This window comes from Juglans regia, chromosome 11 (genome assembly GCF_001411555.2).
Source record: "Juglans regia cultivar Chandler chromosome 11, Walnut 2.0, whole genome shotgun sequence".
Lineage (NCBI taxonomy): Eukaryota > Viridiplantae > Streptophyta > Magnoliopsida > Fagales > Juglandaceae > Juglans > Juglans regia.
The window spans coordinates 18,632,058-18,642,529 of NC_049911.1; the positions used below are offsets into that span (position 1 = coordinate 18,632,058).

At 36.7% G+C, this 10,472-nt stretch overlaps 1 pseudogene; it reads right to left on the reverse strand.

Annotated features, from left to right (window-relative positions):
- Positions 1 to 7,490: 7,490 nt before the first annotated feature.
- Positions 7,491 to 9,299, reverse strand: LOC108997272 (annotated as a pseudogene).
- Positions 9,300 to 10,472: the final 1,173 nt, after the last annotated feature.

Sequence of the window (10,472 nt, forward strand, 5' to 3'; positions counted from 1 at the left end):
TATGTTATCTAATTTTGCCCAACACTAAATATCTATATATATATATATATAGATGCTACTATCACTTCTGACCCACATAAATAAATAAATAAATAATACTCAAAAGATATTTACATCCTCACAAAAAGGGACACAAAGGAATAAAAAAGTAGGATAAAAAGGGTACAATACAACACATAAAACTTTTATACGGATGAATAAGAATTTACTGTATAGTGGCTCGATAAAGGATAAAACATACAACCTGCAAAAGAAAAAAAATATACAAAAAAAAAAGCATAAAAATAGTTTACTGACACAACCGATAAAATATAAAGAATAAAAATAATAAACCTAAAATATCTTAAGATGTGAAAAAGCAAAACATGTTTGTCTTAAAATCACTATTTTCAAAGCTGCAGTAGTGATTTAACTATTCCTATCAATATCCATCTCGATCCTCCTGCAACGGTGTATACAGTACTTTCAAATACTGAATTTGACCGACTTTGAGGCTGAATGCATGAGTTCTACTATTAATGTTACAAAATGCATGGGATTAATTTAATTCAATTTGTTAGTAAAAGAAAATTAACAAACTTTGTAAAGGTATCTAATTCGACGGTCCATAACAAAAAAGGTATCATTCAAAGCAAGCAACTTAGTTAGCAGAAATACTTTTGATCTCCCCTTTATTTACATTCTCTGTTTGAAAAGGAATGGAAGGACTACGAAAAGTCTGAATACACCCAAATATATCAACAATCGAGATCTACAATAAACAGAATGCATTTCATGGGCTCTCTCATGTATGAAGGAAGTCGTAGCAAGATCCTACCATGTATATGTTTATGGGAATTTCAGATCAAAGAATGCTCCTTCTCATAATGTGAATCAACTTTATTCTTGAGGAAAAGTACTCGTAATTTTTTTTTTTTTTTATAGGTAATCAAGAAGAGGAAAAGTATCCATAATTGAGACGGCATTTTTGGTTTTTGGTCAAAGGATAGTAACATGCCATGAAAGGGGGACAAACAGAGAAGAGTCACTTACATGGGCAAGTCAGGATCACCATCTAGTTCATTTCCACCAAAATTTCCATCATCATTGACTCCTTGGTGCTCTACCACATGAAGTTTATCATTCTTATTTGGGAAGAGGGTCTGGTTTCTAGAGAGAGTGGCTATGGTTTCTATCGAGAGAGGCTATGGTTTAATCGAGAGAGAGGCTTCAAACGGAAACTTAACGGAAATTAATGTAGCTCCGTTAAGACAAGAATTTCCATTAGATTCTGTTTCATAGCCAAGTATAATAGTAATATATATATATATATATATATATATAACATTAACATCGGACAATATCATCCACATCAACATCGGTACGCATATCGATCTGCAAATTTACTTGTACGTAGGTGCACTAGTTAAAGTCAAAGGCAAATGTATAACAAGGGTGGCAGTTATCTTTCCCAAACTCTTAAATGTTGCAATCATGAAAAGAAAAAAAGGCTAACTAATAGGTGGGCTGCATGTATATACAATATATGAATATGAAAAATTCTAGACGTAAGCCCCACATTCCTGCATACTACTTAAAAATATGTGATTTTATTTTTTTACCCTCATGAAATATGAAATATGAGGATAAAACAATAAAATCTCATATTTTTAAGTGATATGCTAAATGTGAAACTTTTGTGTAGTACGACTCATATGAATATTCCTCATCGATCCATTCTTCGAGTCATATGCACTAGTTTTGGCTAGGATAACTACTAGTCAATATCCACGAAGCCATGCCAGTTTGCTTCATGACAATCCTTGAGTTCCTAATGAAAGAGTAATATAGAAAAATGCTTGGGTCTTCTTTAAATGTATCCTTCAAAAGTGTCTCCTAGTATATATGTTTTTTTTTTAATATTTAAAAAAATTGCTACTAGTGAATTTGTATGTATTTTTTTAACATCAAAAAAATTAAAATATGCTATGAGCACTTTTGAGTACATATTTGGAGGGTATCGTAACATCATTCCTCCAAATATTTGTTGGCGGTGAAGCAATCATTGTCTTCAATGTGTCGGTATAGAAGATGTAGGGAGGGCAGCGAGACCCTGCCCCTCGCTACCCCAGAAGGAATTAAATATGAGGCAGAGGAGATGGCTTGAGTTGATCAAGGATTATGATTGCACCATTAATTATCACCCAGGCAAGACTAATGTTGTAGCCGACGCCCTAAGCAGGAAGTCAATGGAACCGACGGTTGCAGCCCTTACCACTCAGCATATATTGTTGATGGACTTAGAAAGAGCTGGTATTGAAGTCATTGCTAGTGATACAAATGCCTTCATGGCCAGTTTAGTAGTTCAACCTGCCTTGATAGATAGAATCAAAACTGCTCAGGAAGTGGACTCAGGGTTGGTGAAGCTAATGGAAGAAGTCGGGAATGGGGACAAACCTGATTTTAGCATTTCCGAGGATGGAGTTTTGAGGTTTAGAGGTAGAGTATGCATACCTGCTGATGATGAACTAAAAAGGGTAATTCTTGAATAGGCACACCGTTCTTTGTACACTGTTCACCCAGGGAGTACCAAGATGTATCGGGATTTAAGAGAGTCTTTTTGGTGGAATGGCATGAAAAGAGAAATTGCTAAATTTGTAGAACAATGCTTGACTTGCCAACAAGTGAAGGCGGAGCATTAGAGACCTGCAGGGTTATTACAGCCACTCCAGATTCCAGAGTGGAAATGGGAACATATCTCCATGGACTTCGTGACAAGTCTACCAAGGACCTTAAGCGAACAAGATGCTATATGGGTGATCGTGGATCGCTTAACAAAGACCGCCCGTTTTGTGCCCATTAAAGTTTCTTATAAACTGGAGAAACTAGCTGAACTGTATGTGCGGGAGATAGTGAGGTTGCATGGAGTACCAGTATCCATTGTGTCGGATAGAGATCCTCGTTTTACTTCTAAGTTTTGGCGAAGCTTACAAGAGGCAATGAGTACTAAGTTAAGTTTCAGTACTGCTTTCCACCCTCAGACAGACAGACAGTCAGAAAGAACTATTCAGATTTTAGAAGACATGTTGAGGGCGTGTGTGATGGATTTTAAGGGAACTTGGATGCCACATTTACCATTGGTTGAGTTTGCTTATAATAATAGTTTCCAGGCTAGCATTGGGATGGCACCCTACTAGATTTTGTATGGCAGAAGATGTAGATCTCCATTGTATTGGGATGAAGTAGGAGAAAGGAAACTTATAGGGCCAGAGATTATTCAGCAGACCACTGAGAAGATAGATACCATTCGAGCTAGAATGAAAACAGCTCAAAGCCGACAGAAGAGTTATGCAGATAAACGCCGCCGCCAGTTAGAGTTTGAGGTTGGAGATAAGGTATTTTTGAGGATTGCACCAATGAAAGGAGTTATGAGATTCGGAAAGAATGGTAAGTTGAGCCCTAGATATATTGGACCGTTTGAGATTCTTGATTAGATTGGACCAGTGGCGTACAGGGTGTCTCTACCACTGGCATTCTCAGGAGTGCATAACGTGTTCCATGTGTCTATGTTGAGGAAGTACATCCATGATCCCACCCACATTATAGATCATGAACCCCTTCAGATTTAAGAGGATATGACCTACACCGAGGAACCAATGCGAATTTTGGATAGGAAAGAGCAAGTGCTACAATCTCGAACTATTCTGTTGGTTAAAGTATTGTGGAATAATCATGCTATCAGTGACGCATCTTGGGAATTCGAGGAAGAGATGCGAGTAAAGTATCCTCACTTGTTCGAAGGGAGTTTTTATAGCTTGTAGCAAATTCCGAGGACGGAATTTTTTGTAAGGGGAGGAGGATGTAAGGCCCAGTTTTGTTTTGTGAGGCCGGTTCGTGTGTGAGGGCCCAGCCCCTTTTCCTTGGAGGCGTGCGAACGGTGTCGTTTGGAGGTAAGTAATTCCTTCCTCAACCTCTTTTCTTTTCCCCCCGATTTCTTCTCTCCCTCTTCCTCTTACGGTTTCTTTTCTTTTTCTGCTTCTTCTGGGCTCCCTCGCGCAGACACTCTCTTCATAGGTAACCCATTTTCGCCGACCGCATTTACTTGTTTTCTTTGGGTTGATTTCGTGCGTCTGAATCACATGGCCTAAATCTCCTCATTTCGATTTTTCCCTCCATGGCAGCAGATCACTGTGTTTCTCCCTAGCGTGTACCTCTGTTTTCGGTAGTTGGTTTTTTTTTTCCTCTTCATACGCGGCTCTTCCTCTTCCACTTGGTGATTTTTCTGCCTACAGGTATCTCTTTCTCCCTCTCTTTTATTCTTCATGTTAGACCCTGAACTTAACCCTCTCAGTCGACCCTCTCTGTTTCATCACTTGCAGTCTTAGTTGTTGCTTGTGGTTTCTGATTCTTGGGCTTTCGGTTTTGGCTTTTCGTGTAACCAGTGAAGCCATTACGGGAGAATTTAACTTTCATTGGTAAGCCATTTTCATTCTTGGTTTCATACGCACGCACACACACTTTCACTTCAAGGCAGTTTATTTCACTTCAATGAAATACTTGAAAGTGTTGTTCGTGAGTTCTCGGACATTTTTGTGAGTAAGCAAACACTTTGTGTTGGAATGGTCTTAGAATTGTGGATTATTGTGGGTTGGTCGAGCAGTAAACCGAGTGATATTTGGAATTGATTAGGGGATGTTTTTGTACTGTTCGGGTTTCTATACGACCGTTTGGAGTGGAGGTTAAATTATTTGGAGTCACATTGTTGTTGTAGTTTTGGTTGAGTTGTGAGGATTGCTTGGAGTTAGGGGCCTTTGAAGTGGGGTTTATATTTTGATTATTGGTGTTGGACGTTGATTTTGGAGGGTGTTTTAGTAAATATTAAGATTAGTATATGGTATTTTGGATTGAAATTAGGGCTGTCCAGATTACTATATGGTTGGCTTAGTAAGCTATTTTTGCTATAATATGGTTTGGGATTGTGGGTTTTAATTATTTAGATGGAGGTTATGTCATTTTCTTTTTAACACTTAGTTTATATATTTTATTTTATGAATACGTGACGAGATTGATAGAGGTCATTTTCAAGGCATAGATAATACGCTGCAAGAGTCAGGTAAGCGGGATTCCTATGCTAGATTTGCATAAAAAGAAATGAACTGAGATTGGTTTGTAAAAATGTGCATGTTATTTTTAAAAGAAAATGTGAAAAACAACCTGAGTAAATATATTTTGCATTTACTCATGAGATACGTATGAAAGAGAAAATAAATGCGTTTGACATGAAATGTGTAGACATGAGCAATATTTGACATGATTCTGAAATGTGCAAAAGAGAGCGATTGCGATATCCGTTTATTTTTTTGTACGTATGATATAAAATGATTTGGGTTTGTTTATGATCAAATGGAAATGATGTGAATATGTTCAACATGTGGTGGATACGATATGTATATGAAAAACCTTTGGCATACTTATATGTTTTATTCTGATTCTAAGTATGTCTCTGATATGATGATACTGGTTCACATGATATGGTTGGTACCAACATGATATGATATGATATGATATGAGTGCACCCACTTTGGAAACAAAGTGGTCTTTTATGTGTTCTTTCGTATGTGCACACTCAGGGCTCCGAGATTGAAAAATGGAAAGTTTCACAATATGATACTGCCTGGTTTGGCCACCGGGATAGCATAACCCTACCACGGGAGTTAAACATGGTTTTTGATATGACACGATATGATATGATAAGATGAAGATATTCAGTTATGTTATGCCAAAGTGTTCTTGAATATGAAATGGTTTATGAATATGAAAGAGTTGAAATGTCGTTCTGATTTTTCTAATAATACGTATTGAGATATGCACATGAAAATAAAATGTTTTGTATCTGCATACTAAACTTTCTAAAAATGGCTCATGTTTACACACTAGTATAGGTTTTCTGCTTACTGAGTTGTTGATAACTCACCCTTATCTTCATTATTTTTCAGATGTTATTGACAACCCAGCTGGGGGTCAGGAATAGAATTTGGAGCTTGGCTAGATATGGATAGACGGTCGTGTACCTAAGGGTACCATTGTTAGAAGAAGAATTTGAGGTTCTTCTTGATGTTTAGATTTATTGAGACTTAAGATGTATCAGTTTATTATGTCAAGATTTAATTATATTTTGGGTTTAGTAGGACCTATAGTTTTATCAATTTGGTATGTTACTATTACCGGGAGATTGTGGATCCTTTGATTTATTATTATTGTATTAAAGACTGTGTGGAGTTTGTAATGAGATTATTTAGAAGATATGAGATTGATTTCGCTTATGAAGTCTTTGGAGATTATTCTTTGGATGTGTTGGGAGACATGTTTATAAGTGACAGGTAGTAATTCTCCAAGCCACCTGGGTTTAGGGCGTTACACTTCTCATTGTGAAAGCCAGATTCTTGTAAGAACTATATTGACCAGGATTGAGAGATCCTGTTAGGAGTAACTATCCTCTGAGCCCAGTTTGGACTCCTACCGGAAAACTTGCTGCTGCTCCACCAAAAACTCCTACACCATGTAGAAGCCAAGGCCACGACATTTTCATCCTTGTGCGTATGATTTAATGTCTGGTTTTTCATCTCAAATTTTATTATATCAATTTCTTTTTCGTTTTGGTTGACATTATCACTACCTCCACTACATTGAAAAAATGAAATCGAATTGTCCTATTGAAATTGATTGTATTCAATCCCCATTTTGTTTGGAAACAATAAGAGAGAGTAAAAAACAAAAAGTGGAATCAATCACACGAAATAAGATTTATATAATTCGACAAAATGTTGATATCCACAAAATTGTAGGAGATTTTATTTAGATGATAATCAAAGATATAGTGCAGCGACCATATAAGAGTTTAGTACACTATATAATAAATCGTAATTAGCTGGTGATGTCGGATTAAGAACCAAAGCTGGTTCATTGGAAAAACACCAAGAAATCGCAACGGATCCTTGTCAGGTCCGATCATCAAACTGAGTGGTCACAAGCATAACCAGGCTCCACACATAGAATCCCAACAGATTTGTCACTTTGTTGCTATATTACTCTAGTTCATCTTGAATTTGATGGATTCGTCGTGCCATTTAACCTGTTACTTGCTTATGAGAACTGTTGGTTGTAATTTTGCTTTTAATACCCGCCTCCTTCACTCTTTTTCGTTCCAATTACTCAATAGTCCCTTTAAAACTCAAACTAATATTCTCTGTGGCATTGGTATTCGTCTCAACTCTATTTTAAAATGTGTTCCTCATTCTAATAAATCAACTGAACTTATATATGAATATGTGGTGACAAACAACCCCAATCTATCAAAAAAATGCCACAACGTTTCTTTAAGATGCTCTGTTAAACCCCTGAAACTAACACAAGCCAATAATATAGCTTAAATGGATTTGTAAAGAAATTGTTTAAGATTGAGAGGACCAACAGATAAAGGATAGAGCATACTGCTAGCTTGAGTAATGGAAGTGAGAAAGAGAACAGCAGCAATGATCATAGAGAGAGGACCTACAGAGAAATGAGAGAACAAACAGTTTGAATTAAAGTGAGAATGAGAAGTAGACAGGCTGCGATAAAAGAAAGGACAGCCCATGGAGTACTGAAGTAGTCTTGTTTCAAGGTTGCCTTCCACTTGTGCCATGGGATATTGCAGTGAGCAATCAGCTTATCACAAACATCAGCAAAATAGAAATCTTTACCAGAAACGGCTGTTACTGGGACAGGATTGTTAATGAAAGTTACTACCCCTTGGCTATCGGGTAGTTTACTTTCTAGGATTCCATTGTCAACAAGTAATTCCACATCTTTTGGAGTGTCAATGAGGCGATCCATGACAAATAGATAGTCACTGATGTAATTAGCATTGAAGCGACATTGCTCAAAGGCAACGAGGTTTCGAAAAACGGACTCTGTTGAACCACGAATTCGGAAACGTGGAATCTCCAGTACCCCATTTTCGAATCTGATGTCATAGAGGTTTTTAGTCGATCTGAACTTAAATTTGACCCCAGTCTGATGTAGCAGTGTTGCACTGGGTATGCTTACAGTTCTTAGTTTCCCTTTGGGTGGTAGGGTCTGGTAGATGACAAATTCTTATGAAATGAACAAAATGTTCTATTTCAGATGAGCATATTTTTCCCATAAGCTCATCTATCCCCTCCAAATACGCCTTCGATTTGAAGAAATGATGTGTAAGCCTAATGAAAGAAAGTCTCTCGTCACGTTCAGGTAGAATGATTATTCTGGCCTTGAGAAAAAGCTCCACCAAAATGAAGAATGGAAGCTGATTTTCAAGAAGTAACATGTCAGACTTTATATTTCTTATCAGCAATCGGTTGGCAGATAAACAGCCATATCCATTTTCCATTTTTGGGTAATGGTAGTGCAACATTAACTCAATGACAAAAGCTGCATCCACCAGAATCATTTCCAGAAACTCATTACTTGTAAGTTTGATGGGCTCTTCGTAAGAGTTGCGAAGTCTTTCTTCTCTCCCCTTCAAAAGATTGAGATAGTCCTCCATGCTCACATTGGTCCTCAGTAAAAAATCCTTGAGGTAACGCAGTTTGGACACTTCCATGGCTCGGAGGTCCTTGTTGTCATGGTGCAGCGGACCGATAGAGACTACTCGAGGCGTGTAGGCATTTTCATTTAATTCGCGTAGTCGTTTTGGAACCCTAAAGATACAAAAGTACTCCGAGATGGATATGGAGGGTATTCTTTCCAGCTTCTTTCTCAAAGAAATGAACAAATGGGATAGCTCTTGATCATGGTCTTCTTGAATTGAAATGCTTCTGTCCATTTTCTCACTTACTCAAGAAGACCAATCCTTCTAACTGAAACCTATAAAAAGTGGTTGATGGTCAATTTAAAATTCATAATTTGAGTAATACATGCATACATGATAAACAGAAACGAAAATTTAACAATACAACAAGAAAAGAGCCATACAGCCCAAAAATTTAACAATCCAATCCAAAAATTGCATCAACCATCCACGGACATGGATCTCAGCCCAAGGGTCATACTGTGGATCGTAGTGACCAAAACTCTATGACCCAATGTCGTGGTTTAGTTCCCAATGAACACAAGCCTAAGACCCAGACTCATGGCTGCACCATGGGTCTTAGAGACTTCGGAGGCACAAAATTGGATCTAGGTGAGAAGTAGAGCATAAAACTTGAGAGAGAAGGAGGGGAGAAACGATCAGAAGGATAAGAATAAGAAAGAAGAATAAGTACGAGGAGCATGGAGAAGGAAGAAAGGGATGGAGGAGAGGGGAGATCTAGAGAAATGGGTGTGGGGTAATTTATTTAAGTTCTATATGTAAATCAAGCAGGGTTGGCTCTTCCATAAATCGAGTTAGGCGGTTGCCTAAGGCCCACAGTAGAAGAAGGTCTCAAAAAATATTTAAAAAATAATTAAGTAAAAAAAATTTTAAAAAAATTATCTATACCAAACAAAGAAATTAAAAACTCCTATCCAGAATAAACAAGCCAACGGTACAAAAACATATGCTAACAGTTATAAAAAGAAAATATAAATTTTTATTTAATTACAGACTCTGAAACTTCCCTTAGGAAAGTCAAAACTCACAATAATGACTGCAATTTAATGATTCCAATCTACCTCTACGAAATCCAAAAAAATCCAACAAAACATCTCAAAAACTCTACTTTTATACCTGAAGTCAACAAATCTTATTTCATAACTTTTGTATTCCACTCTCCATTCTCTGATCTCTTGCATCCATGCCCATCTTGCTCCTATCCATTGGCAGCCTCTCCATTGTCTCCAATCACACCGTCAAACGTTGAGCAGCTCTATTGTGTAGCCTGTGTTTTGGAAGGTAAATGAAGCTAAATCGCTAATTAATCTTAGGCTTGAGCTACCGTTTCATGTTTGTATATAAAATGAAGTTTTTGTTTTATATATAGACAGTGAACTGTGAAGGTATGTGGCAATAAAAGAGCCACTTCGTTACTGCTTGGAAGACTTTTCCAGAACATCCATGGGACCATGTCCCTTGATTATTTTTTTTTTTTTTCTTTCTTCTTCAAGATTTAAAGTCTTAATCGATGCTTTCACAATTTGCATGACCCATGGGCCATGGCACCTATGAACTATTTTTCAAACTTTAATTCTTTCTCTTTTAATTCTTTCTAATCTATAATTTATTTTTTGATTTTGGATATTAATATTAAGGTATTTTATTTTATTGTGCAGATTAACAATTTTATGTAAAAGTGAAGGTCATTTGTTATATAAAAGTGAATCTCATTTGCTAAATCAGGTTCTATTGTTTTTTATTAATTTTTATTTTTTCTAGAATATTCATAACCATAGTAAGATTTTATATAGTGGATATTGTTCTTTTCTACTAAAAAATATGTCTAATAGAAAATATGCATCTTGATATGAGAAAATTAAAAAAAAAAACAAAAAAAAAA